The 13,087-nt window shown below is 45.0% G+C and overlaps 1 protein-coding gene and 1 long non-coding RNA gene across 3 annotated transcripts in view; one reads left to right on the top strand and one right to left on the bottom strand.

Annotated features, from left to right (window-relative positions):
• LOC130832561 (uncharacterized) overlaps window positions 1-6,256 on the bottom strand; it is a 40,062-nt gene extending 33,806 nt beyond the window's left edge. The window contains exons 1-2 of the long non-coding RNA XR_009048324.1: window positions 6,118-6,256; window positions 2,913-3,131 (exon numbers count right to left, since the gene is read on the bottom strand). This is a non-coding gene — a long non-coding RNA (uncharacterized LOC130832561). The remainder of the gene's footprint in view (window positions 1-2,912; window positions 3,132-6,117) is intronic.
• Window positions 6,257-6,452: 196 nt separating this feature from the next.
• The window catches only part of RNF24 (ring finger protein 24), a 98,057-nt gene continuing 91,422 nt past the window's right edge, over window positions 6,453-13,087 (top strand). For both annotated transcript variants that reach the window (XR_009048317.1, XM_057700856.1), the window contains exon 1: window positions 6,453-6,583. The gene's annotated coding sequence lies outside the window, so the exon portion shown is untranslated. The remainder of the gene's footprint in view (window positions 6,584-13,087) is intronic.

Here is a 13,087-nt window from a genome sequence, read left to right as displayed (position 1 = left end):
TTTCTATGTGTTTAAAAATTCTGTCTCTCAAAGGGAACCCTCCTACACTGTTGGCGGGAATGTAAGTTGGTGCAGCCACTGTGGAGAACAGTGTGGAGGTTCCACAGAAAACTAAAAATAGAATTACCACATGATCCAGCAATCCCACTCCTGGGCATATATCCGGACAAAACTATAATTCAAAAAGATACATGCACCCCTATGTTCACAGCAGCACTATTCACAATAGCCAAGACGTGGAAACAACCTAAGTGTCCATCAACAGATGAATGGATAAAGAAGATATGGTACATATATACAATGGAATACTGCTTAACCATAAAAAAAGAACAAAATAAAGCCATTTGCAGCAACATGGATGCAACTAGAGATCGTCATACTAAGTGAAGTAAGTCAGAAAGACAAAGACAAATACCACATGATATCACTTATATGTGGAATTTAAATATGACACAGGACTTCCCTGGTGGTGCAGTGGTTAAGAATCTGCCTGCCAATGTAGGGGAAACAGGTTTGATCCCTGGTCCAGGATGATCCCACATGCCACAGAGCAACAAAGCCCATGCACCACAACTACTGAGCCTGCACTCTAGAGCTCACGTGTCACAACTACTGAGCCCATGTGCTGCAGCTACTGAAGCCTGAGTGCCTAGAGCCTATGCTCCACAACAATAGAAGCCACCACAATGAGAAGCCCAAAAGAAGAGTAGCCCCCCGCTTGCCACCAACTAGAGAAAGCCTGTGCGCAGCAATGAAGACCCAACACAGCCAAAAAAAAAAAAAAAAGACACAAATGAACCCATCTATGAAACAGAAACAAAATCAGGGACATAGAGAACAGATTAGTGGTTGCCAAGGAGGAGGGGGTTTGGAGAGAGTAGGAGTGGGAGCTTGGGATTAGCAGATGCAAACTGGTATACACACAAAGGATAAACAACAAGGTCCTACTGCATAGCACAGGGAACTACATTCAATATCCTGTGATAAACCATAATGGAAAAGAACATGAAAAAATGTATGTGTGTATATATAAATATACCTGAGTTTCTTTTCTGTACAGCAGTAATTAACACAACATGGTAATTCTACTATACTTCAATAAAAGACAAATTTTTTAAAATTCTCTCACTCTGTTCATCCATTCTTCTCCCAAGTTCTTTGAGCATCTTTACAATCATTACCTTGAACTCTTTATCCATCAGATTACTTATCTCCACATCGCTTAGTTCTTCTTCTGGGGTTTTATCTTGTTCTTTCATTTGGAACTTATTTCTCTGTCTCCTAATTTTGCCTAACTTGCTATTCTTATTCCCATGTGTTTGGTAGGTTGATTACATTTCCCAACCTTAGAGAAGTGACCTTTTGCACAAGAGATCCTATGCATCCCAGCAGCACACTCCCCCAGTCACCAGAGCTATATGCTCTAGGGATGCCTCCTATATGGGCTGTGTGTGGGCCCTTCTGTTGTGGTAGGCTAATTACCATGGGTAGTCTGGTAGGTGTGGCTGACCCATGGTCTGGTTGGTTGCCAGGTCCTACTTTGTGCAGAGGCTACTGGCTGCTGGTGGGTGGGGCTGGATCACAAGGTGATTGGCTATGCTGCCCCAGGGTTCCCAGGGCTAGTGCTGGTCTTGTGGTGAGTGAAACTGGCTTCCAGGGTGGGAGGTTGAGGGGCTGGGGGGTCCTGGATCTAATGTAGGCCTGCTTGTGAGCAGTGCCCATTCCTTACACAGCTGGTTGTGAGGTCTGGGGTGTCCCACAGCTGGTGTTGACCCACTGACCAGTGGGGCTAGATCCCAGGGCAGCTGGCTGAGAGTTCCAAGGTGTCTTGGGGCTGCTGTTAGCCTGTTGGTTGTTGCACCTGGGGCCCTGGGGGGTCCCAATGGTGATGTCAGCCTGCTGCTGGGCAGAGCCAAGTCCCCAGGTCTCTGGCTCCAGGGCTGTGGGTGCCCCAGTGTTGACCCACGGGTGGGCAGGGCTAGGTCCCAATGGCTAGCAGTGGAGCCCCAGAAGTCCATTGCTAGTGCTGGTGAACTGGTGGGCAAGGCCAGATCCTGGGCCCTCTGGGGCGGCTATGGGCTCAGACCAGACTGTCTTAAGGCAGCAGGCCTGCTGGTGGGTGGGGCTGTGTCCCTGCCTGACTAGCTGCTTAGCCTGAGGCTTCCCAGTATGTGTGCAAACAGCCTGGTGGGCAAGGCTGGGTCCAAGTGCTAATAAGCTAGATGGTAGATTCTAAAATGGCACTATTTACAATAGTCAGGACATGGAAGCAACCTAAATGCCCATCAACAGATGAATGGATAAAGAAGATGTGGCATATATATACAATGGAATATTACTCAGCCATAAAAAGGAATGAAATGGAGCTATATGTAATGAGGTGGATAGACCCAGAGTCTGTCATACAGAGTGAAGTAAGCCAGAAAGAGAAAAACAAATACTGTATGCTAATTCATATATACAGAATCTAAAATTAAATAAATAAAATGGCGCCTGCCAGCACCTGCATCCTCATGGTAGAACAAGCTCCCCAAAATAGCTATCTCCAGTGTCTAAGTCCCCATGGCGAGCTCCAGTTGCCTCCAGCCTCTCCAGGAGGCTCTCCAAGATCAGGTATGTTGACCCAGCATCCTTTCAAATTACTGCCTCTGCCCTGGGTCCCTGAGCACGTGAGATTTTGTGTGTGCCCTATAAGAGCGGAGTCTCTGTTTCCCAAAGTCCCCTGGCCTTCAAAGCCAAACATTCTGGGGGCTAGTCTTCATGGTGCAGGACCCCCGGGTTGGGACTCCTGATGTGGGGCTCAGATCCCTTGCTCCTTGGAGAAAACTTCTGCAATTGTAATTATCTTCCCATTTGTGGGTCACCTACCACAGGCATGGGTCTTTACTATGCCGTGTCTCCATCCCTCCTACCTGTCTTGTTGTGCTTCCTTCTTCATACTTTTAGTTGTAGAAGATCTTTTCTGCTAGCTTTCTTTAATCAATGGTTGGTTGCTCTGTAAATAGCTGTAGTTTGGATGTGCCTGTAGAAGGAGGTAAGCTGTGGGTCTTCTTACTCTGCCACCTTGGCCACTCACAATTGTTGCACGTTTATATTTTCAGACGCTCTGAGTTCTGTTTGGGTATTTGAGCCTGCATGTGCCAGAAAGGTAACATAGATTGTTGGTGGCTGAGGAGACAATCCCTGGCTCCCACCTCTAAGAGTGGACACACAGCCTGACCCAAAGCTACCATGCACACAGGTACCTACACTTCCTCCCCTAGTCACACTGTGTCACAATCACGCACACATATCTTGCACTGGCAAGCAATTCCACCCCTCTATGGGCGGGATCACACCCCACCTAGAGGTTCACGTGGTCTATGAGGAGATGAGGATCATTGGGAGGGATCTGGCAGGAGGAGCCCCAGCAGGAGACTCTTTGACATTCTCAGACAGAGTGGCTGAGGGGACACAAGAGCACACCTCAGGCTCTCACAGAAACAGTGGGACCCTCACTCACAGCTCTAGATAATTAAGCAGCCAAGTGACTGGGCAACACGAAGGATGTTTTTCTGGGATAATGCCCACCACTCAACAGATGGCTAGGCCCCACCAGGTGGGAAGGACAGGCAGAGGGGGTCAGGCTGCGGGCAACCTTGGATTCTAGCTTCTATCTGGAAGACTGATTTTTGCCTTTATCAGTCAGGCAGTCATTCAACAAACTTGTATTTAACACCAGATCCAAGATGACTAAAATCAGCCCCTATTCCCACCGTAGTTACCACCCAGAAAGCTGCTGTTCCAAAATTAATCACAAACATTTCATTTACAATTAGATGTCATTTCTTTTCCAGAAGGTAGAGGAGTCTTGAAGGACTTCTGACCATATGGGTAGAGGGCAGAGTTTTCTGAGAAATGGATTGGGGATAAGGTAAATGTTTTAAAGGAAGTATAATGTAGGAAGAAGACATGAGAGGACTAGGGGGAGGGGAGATGGAAAGAGGGATATCCTTTGAAGCTCCACCCATGTGCCCACTGCTCTCTCGTGTGCAACAAAGGATCATGTTAGCTGAGAAAGCCACTACTTCAAGTTCTGGATGCCTGCTGTTTGGGGGGTACCCACCTAAACTGCCCAGACCCCCCTTAGTGCACCCATACCCCACCATATGCACGTTACCTAGAGAAGTAGGGGGGTGGTTGGGAGGCGTGAGGGGGAAATATCAATAGAAACTTCTGCACCACTAGACAGATGGGATGGCTCATCTGTCAGAGAATCTCCAGCTGAAGACACCAGGAGACCAAAAACTCCAACTTCTTCCCCAAAGGGAACAAGGAACAATTCACTGCTAGAGACAGAAAGGTAGGATCCTACCTTATGTATTGTGGAAACCTGTCCAGTCCCAAGGGGAGACTTTCTCCCTGACCCCAAAGGACAGCTGAGCTAGCTGATACCTCAGCCAAATTTTCATATGATGGGTCTCCCTGAAAATAGCAACTGAACATGGCTCTTATGTTTTACACCCTTCAACTTTCTCATTCTGTATCTCTCCCTCCTACTTTTCATAAGGACAAAGGACAAGAAGCTGGAGCCACTCCACCCTTTACAGCCTGTTTGGACTAGCAAATTCCTAGCTAAGCTTTCTAAACAAACAAAACAGGTTTCCAAACATGGGGCAGGGGAAGGACAGAGGGGAGGCAGGAGAAATAAAAGGCAGTTCAGCTTTTCCTTCCCCTGCAGGGCCTCCATGACCCACCAGGAAACATCGCCACCACCAATCATTGTAGTGTGTGCCAGTCACCAGCTAGGTCTCCAGAAGACATTGTTCCTGTCATGGAAAGGCTCACATTCTGGTGGGGAAGAAAATATGCAAATAAGTAGGAACTCTAAGTGTGGCTGGTGCTGAGAGAAAAATAGGTACAGGGCACAGGTGGGGATTCCAAAAGAAAGTCTGTCAACAAGGTGGGAGCAGGAAGGAAGACTTCATAAAAAAGTGACTTTTGAGTGTTGCTAGGTAAATGTTGCTTCCCTAATCAAGGCAACAGAAGGAACACAGGCACTGGAGGTGAAACACTGGGGTGCTGCTCTGGAAAGGGCTAGAAAATAAGGGCTGAAGAGCCACTGGGGCAGGGAAGGAGAAAAAGACAGTAACATGGGCAGATCTGCTTATTATGAGAACTGACTTTCATGATAATGGATTGAGACTTCAGCAACAGATCTGGAGAGAGATGAGGAGGCCTGATTTAGACAGAATGAGAGGATATCAGAAAACGAGTTCAGAAGGCCCTCCTGGTGACTGGCTCCAACTGAGCAAGGAAGTAAGGGAGAAAAGGGAAAAGAACCTCAAAGTTCTTGGTGTCAGCGGCAGGGGATACATGTTGACAGGCACCCTTTCTTTTGCCACGGTCTACCCAGCATATGCCTCCTTGGGGGACTGTGACCATTGGGTAAACTTCTTGAGATGTTCACAGATGTTTGTGTTACCTTCTCCCTTACCTTGGACATTTATGGTTTGCCAAAGCAGAAGGAAATTGCCTGCAGGCACTTTCCACAATGACCTTTGCTTCCCAAAGTTAAGCACCTGAGCTGTTTACCGTTTGTGTCGAGGGGGCCTGGAGAGTAGGAGAAGGAAGGAGAACCTCAAAGGGGGACACAGGACTCAGGGGAAGTGGGCGATCATTTCTGTAATTTGCCTGAGCTGCCGTGCCCACACACACTCAGCTGAGAAGCCTCAGAGGAGATGACTGTGAGGCCTGTGGCAGACTCCCAGTAGCACCAAAGATTTCTATGGACCAGGAGTGGTAGGGCCAAGGGGCTGGGAAAAGAAGGGTGTCTCTGCACAACACACAGTCAGCCGAAGACAAGGGGCCTCCCCTGAGCTTGGAACTGCATTAAATAGACCCGAGGCCTTGGTATTACAAGAAGGGCTAAGTACCTCCAAACAAAGGTCAATTTCTTGCCTGTCCTGTGGGATGGGAGCTGGGGGCTGAAGAGACTAGGCCAATGCAAACAAACAAAATAATGCACTCTCTCTTGCACACTCCTCTCCACTAACTGGGCAGATTGTGGGTCTCAGACGTCTGAAAGGACCTGCTGCAGATGGCACAGGTGGAGGAAGGGGGCGGTGGGTACCTTACCCATCAGACTAATGGCCACTTCTGTGTCCCCGGGATGCTGGCGGGCTGGATGCTAGGAAGGAGGTGGCGTTCCAAGTTTTCACTTAAAAAAATGCTTATAGGACATGCAAACCTGCTAAACACCAGAGGGAGGAGGCTGCCGCTCCGCCCTGGGACAGCCCCAGCGGATGGGGCGGAGTCGGACCGCGGAGAGCTGCGCCCGCGCACTACAGACTCTGAAGCCGGGGCGGCCTCTGGGAGGTGGGCGGGGCTGCCCGGGCATCCGGGTCCCTCGCCCCGCCTCCACTGCTTGAATGAGAGGCGCGGCGCCCGCCCCTCCCCCGCAGAGCCCGCCCCTCGCCGGGGCCGCGGCGCGCCGTCTGCCGCTGCCACCTCAGCCGCGCTCGGTCCCGGCAGACTCCCGCCGCTCACCGCCCTGAGCTGACGGTCCCGCCACGCTCGCCGCCGCCGCTGCCAGCACAACAGAGTAAGTGAGCCAGCGAGGGCCGTCGCCCCCGGGTTTGGGGCTGAAGGGACCAGGCAGGTCCGGGTTCGGGATGCTGAGGAGATGGTGGGGCCCGCGCCAGCCCTCTCCCCGCCCCCCACAGTCGCGGCGCCTCGGCCGAGAGCCGGGAGGGGTGGGACAGCGGCCCCAGGCCGGGAGCGGCGCGGAGGAGGGTCCGCCCCGAGCCGGAGGGTGAGTCCCGCAAAAAGGGCGGCGCGCGGCTGTCACCGGGAGGTCACAGAGGGGAGGTTCGCAGCGCCGCGAACGCCCCGCTCGCCGGTGCCCGCAGTCGGGTGCCCGGGCGTGGGAGGCGCCTGGGATGAGCAGGGAGGCGAGGGCGAGGATGGAGAGGACGTCTGCCTCCCTGTTGGCGATGGGAATGCGCCTTGGGGGGCGCGGCGTGGCAGTGTTTTCCTGGTCCCCGGCTGCTCCTCCCCTTTCTTTGTGGCGTCTGTCTCGTGCCCGTGTGTCACTGTGTGTAAGCTGTGGTCTGGGGTGAGACCTGTCGCCTCGGCTCAGTCATTAATGAAAGTCAGGTGCTGGCCTCATATCCGTGAGTGGCGGGCGTGTGTGCTTCCACAGGCCGGAGAATTAAGGACCCTCTTTTGTTTCCCGAGACCTAATGGTGTGTGTGTGTGTGTGTGTGTCACCTCTGAAATGAGAGAATCAGAGATCGTTTAAAAGGGTATAAGGAAAAAAGACATATGACTTCATCAGATCTTCACCCAATTCTGCCTCTGACATTCTTTCAAACAGAACTTCTTTGTTTCTTACTGTAAACCAGTGGGTTTTGCTAATTGAAAATATATGTCTGTATTCTCAATATATCTGTAAATCCAGAACACTTGGTTTGGGGGGTTTAGTTAATGGTCATACACTCTTATATGTGTACATGAGAATACTCTAGTACATATAGAACACTACTTTTTAGTTAATTGGTAATACGTCTGTATAATGATATACACATCTATAGAGAGATACTCCAGTATATCTAGGACACTGTTTTCTCAGCTCCTCAGGTCAGGCAGATTTTGTTTCCTCCTGCCTCCCTTTGTTAATAAGAAGGTGGTCCAGCAGGTTCTCTCCACGTCCTGGCTTTTTTCCCCTTAATGCTTTGGCAAAGGGTTTTATTGCATATTAACCTGGCATGCGCCCTTGCTTTGATCTGAATTTTCCTGTGTTCTGCTGTCTGGTTGTGCAGCCCAGCTCAGTGGCTCCTCTTACAGGACTACCGGAAAACAGAACACCTTTTATCGTTGTCCTCATCCCCAGAGAGAAGAGGAAGCTCTGCAGGTTCCCACGGACTTTGGCTCTGTGGGACTGACTGCCCGAGTTTGTTGTCTTGGTGAAGTTATGAGGAGTCACGGTTGATGTGGACCAATTAAAAAGAAGCAATTGTAGTAGCACCAGCTATTCCTTGCTGTTTCACTTGGACCTTTTTCTCTTTTAAACCACATTTTATAAGTTTTAGAAGATGGTTGTATTTTCAGTTTCTTTTTTATCCTTACAATTTTTCAGAGTGACAAGAAATTAGCTAAACTCAGTTACTATAAGAAACGTACCTCCAAAATATATTTTATTATGATCTTTTGATTCAAAATAGCAGTGGTAAAAAAAATTAAGAGGAGCTTATCAGAGGATGTGAATAGTTGAATTGATTCAGTTTTAAGATTCTCTTTAAGATTATTTTTTAATCACATGTATTTTATTTTTTGGCAGTTTTCAGCACAAAATGCAATCTAAACTAAGCAGTCTTCCATAGCATCTGTTTATGTATATTTCCTCTGTTAAAAACATTTGCTTTTAATTTCAAGGGGAAATTTTCCATTTGGTTGGAACGAAATCCATTATTCTTGGTAAAAATCTTACCTTATGTTAGCATGATCAAATTCTTTTTTGGTATAAATTAAAATTAATAAAAGTTGATTTTTCAGTTTCGAGACGTTTTGGTTTTATGATGTAAGATTTAAGTAAAATTTTAATGTAAGTGAATTTAACTCAAAATAAGCTAACTTAAAAATGAGGGCTTCATTAACTACATTAACTAGTGTCGCTAATATTGAAGCAACCCCAATAATTTATGAACTGCCTGCATAAGATTTTTTTTTTTTATGAATCCCCTTAAAACAAATCATAAGGGGAAGTCTTAGATAAACAGAGTGGTGTAACCGGAATTATCACTGAAATAGGCTTGCATAGTGCCACAGTGTTGTGGAACTTTAATTTTGCAAGAGTGACTTAGCTATTGTTTGTATCAACAAAGGAAACTAAAAACATCCTGGCCTTGTTATTCAGCATTCTGTTAATCAAAATCTTTACCAACCCATAGTTTAGCATTTTTGTAGTATGATGATTGAAGAAAAATTCCAAAGTAATATCTATAGTGTCAAAATAGGTTACATTATTTTAAATGCTGTTTTAGTAATAAATATAATCTTTATATTGATTAGAAATACTAATATTGTTATGTTAGTGGTGGTAATAGTATATAAGATGACAGTTTGTTACCTAAACTGGGATACATTATCCTCCCAGCATTTTCTAGCAATAATTGTTTTCTGGGAATTCCCTGGTTGTCCAGTGGTTAGGACTCCACGTTTGCACTGCAGAGGGCATGGGTTCGATCCCTGGTTGGGGAACTAACGCAGCCAAAAATAATAATAATAATAATAATAATAGTTTTCTGTTTCAAATGGCAGCTTATTCTAAAATCAGTAATAAAGTAATATTATAATGTATTAACAGTTTAAATATATGAATTTGCTGTTTTTTACGTTGGGGAATAGTAAAAAATCAGTGGTTTCATATGGTTCAAGCACTTTGAACTCTTAGCAGTTCTTTCTGGTATTTACCTTTATATTTATTTCATTTTTAGCATCTAAACTACCATTCCTTGATTTTCCACCTTTGGATATTATCTATGGAGTTCTATTTTGAAGGTTGAGGACTTAGTTGTCCCACACAACCATCCTTCCATCCCCTACTCATACCTATACTTTACAATTTCCAGTTAAGTCAGTATTCAGTATTTATATGACCGTGACAATATACCTATAATTCACAGATGAGCCCTGTAGGATACGTATTACGTATTATGTTTTCTTTCTTGTATAACTTTTGTTTCTCCTGAGTTAAATAATTGCGACTTTTGTTTGTTTTTCATTTGCCTGGTTTTCTTTTTACCAGTCACAAATTCTATGACAGAACTGATCATCTTTCAGTATTTTCAGATAATGTTTCATTTCTTTTTCCTAGCTGTTATATAGGACTTCCCTTTTTATCATCTTATGAATTCTCTTTGCCTTTCTCCTGTGTTGGATCCTTGATTTCCTTAACCCTGTGTCTTCCTTATTCTTTAGTAGCTTCCTGAGAAAGGGCATCTACAGACTCTGAAATTCCTTCCTGAATTCAGAAGTTGCGTGTCTGAAAATGTCTAAATTTTGCCCTCACACTTGAATGGTGGTTTTGCTGGATATTGCATTCTAGATTGAAAATTAGTGTCCCTGTTTTGAAGGCTTCCATTGTTACTGTTGAGAAGTGCAATGCCATTCTAATCCCCATTTCCCTTTTTCCTCCCACTCTAGAAGACTTTAAGATCTTCTGTTTATCCCTGGTGTTCTGACATTTCATGGTGTTCCTCAAAACATCTTTTTCCTTTCCTTTTGCTTATAGGGCAGATAATATTTTCCCCAAATACCTAGATATGTGTACACACATACACACCATCTCACCCAATATGCTATTCTGTATGATTTTGCCTCCATCAAGAAGTGCGGTCTTTGTTTCCTCTCCTTGAACCTGTGCAGGCAGAAATGCTCCCCGGGATGTTTTGGGTCTTGAGCTGACATCATGGTTTAGGAGTATAGTTGGATGATCAAAAGCAACTACCTTAAGGGGGTATTTTAATTTTTGCTTTTCACTTTTAACTGGAATCATCAGTTTACTTTTAACTGGAAATATCGGTTAACACCAGAGAAAGTTTCTTCCAGCTTTGAAATGTAATCACCTCTGGAATCAACATGAAGACCATCAGTTGCTTTTTTAATTTTTTTGGCTGCTTTTGGGTCTTCCTTGCTGTGCATGGGCTTCCTTTATTTGCAGTGAGCAGGGTATACTGTTCCTCGCGGTGCGCGGGCTTCTCATTGCAGTGGCTTCTCTTGTTGCAGAGCATGGGCTCTAGGTGCTCGGACTTCAGTAATTGCAGCGCGTGGGCTCAGTAGCTGTGGCTCATGGGCTCTAGAGTGCAGGCGTAGTAATAGTGGCACACGGGCTCAGTTACTCCGGGGTGTATGGGATATTCCCGCACCAGGGATGGAACTCGTATTGGCAGGCAGATTCTTAACCACTGCGCCACCAGGGAAGTCCCATCAATTGCATTTTTAACTACTTTAGGAAGTGACAGAACCGTTTATAACCAAAAAGAAACAATCTATAAGCTTCATGATTAAATACATCATGACTAAATAAGACAAATATACTACTTGCAAGAATTTCTGTGATAAGAAGATGGAGGCAAATGGAGTTACATAGGCCATGGCTTGTTTGAACATTGCCAGTGACAGTGTTTATCTCATAGATACATATTTTTAAATATTTTTTTACCCATGAATTCTTTTTCCATTTATAGCTGTTTTAGTCCTCATCTAGCTTTCCCATAGGTGCGTGTAAATGGTTAAATATTACTAGAGAGCTTCAGATGTCTCCCCACTCTTTACACTCATGAGCAGCCCACCCTTCCCCATGCTGATAAGCAGACCATGTACTTCATTGAGGGTTTAGAAGTTATCAGGCAGATACCTCTCATCCTCCCTTCACCAGATCTATAAATCCACCTTCCTTAGGATCCCTGTTTTTTGTTTTCTTTCTATCAGAGGCCAACTTGCCTCCCCACCATATTCCCCCTCATAGCTAGTCAAGAACTTGACTTCTGCCTTTGTACCCTCTCTCACTTCCTCAACAACTTTTCAGGGCACTACCCACATCAGCATACATACATGCTCTGATATGGCCCATCTTTAAAAACAGAACAAAAAATTACAACAAAACAACTTTCCCCTGACCTTACGTCCATCCCCTTCTGTTTACCTTTATGGTTAAATGTCTCAGAAGAGTAGTCTACATTTCCACCCTATCTCCTCTGTACTATGTATCACTGTCTGAAATTCTGTTGTTGACTGAACTTTTTTTTGTCTCTTACTGCCCACCCCCACCCCTCACCCCCCACCGCCACTGGAAAGTCGGCTCCAGGGAAGCAAGGAACTCATCATCTATCCTGTTTTACCACCATGTTCCTAGGACAGCAGTTGACACAAGTACCTACTCAATATATGGGCAAAAAAGGCATAAGTGACATTTTTAACCTGGTAGAATAGCTCTTTTTAAAAATTTGTAACAAATCAATTTTCATTTATTTTTAAAATTATTCTCTACTTTCTGCTACACTTGAAAATTGAAAAATTATGAAGACTGTATTAATGATTGAATTTTACCTATGTTACATTTCATTTCTGGAAATGAACTTTTAAAATACCCAGTATGTCATCAACAGATTTTTTAAGGTAGCTATAAGATACTCTTCATTTACTTAGCTAGCTGGGAAGATAAATATACGTAACTATACAAAATTCACTCCAAGGGCCACATGGAGGGATTAAGACAGGCCCTATAAAAGTCCAAAGTAGGGAGAGTTGTGTCTGGCCAGACTTAAGGGATTCTTAAAATTTTTCTGCATGTTAAATTGTCTGTCTCCCATATTATCTGTCTTGATTTTTAATTTTAGGAATTGTTTCTTGAAGTAATTGACTTAGCAGTTACTCTGCCCCTTTCTTTTCTTATCTGGGTAGGCAGTGGAGACTCCTCCAATTATCTGACCATTTCAGACATCAGAGTGTAGTGTTGGGTAAATTTAGGATTCAAAAAGAATGCCAGATGGTTTGAAAGGAATTGTGAGCACTCCAACTAGTGCAGTCCGTTGAAAGCCAGCTGGCTGAGCATCGTCTGCCCTGGAGGTAGGAATCAGACACTTTGTTCCATGCCAGCTGGCCTAGGAACAACTGACCAGTGGCCTTACTTTTGGTTGGCCATGCCTGGGAAAGCCAGCCTGGGACCTCCACCTGCTGTAAGGACAGTATGACACCAGACGGTTGCTCTGCACCTCCATGGTGCTTGAGTTGGAACAAGCCTGAATGGCAAGGAAAGGAAGCTACTTTTTAGATAGCATTAGAAGTAAACCTCATGTTAAGTTATGATTTAGCTCTGAAAAAACGTAATGCAACTTGAATTTTTATGGATTCGACGCTTGTTAGGTGTATTAGAATTGCTTACTACTATAGTAACTATAGTGAATGTTTTTTATATTATAAATAACTTCCAGTTTATCTGCTTTCAGTTGTTCTTGTTTTCATTTATTGACTTTTCTTGAAGTGAGGTTTACCTCTCCATTTTCTTCTTCTTCTAAAGTTTTAGTCATTTGAATCAGTATAAATT

Source organism: Hippopotamus amphibius, chromosome 12 (genome assembly GCF_030028045.1).
Source record: "Hippopotamus amphibius kiboko isolate mHipAmp2 chromosome 12, mHipAmp2.hap2, whole genome shotgun sequence".
In the NCBI taxonomy this organism is placed as follows: Eukaryota; Metazoa; Chordata; class Mammalia; order Artiodactyla; family Hippopotamidae; genus Hippopotamus; species Hippopotamus amphibius.
This window is presented reverse-complemented; position numbering and strand designations above follow the sequence as displayed.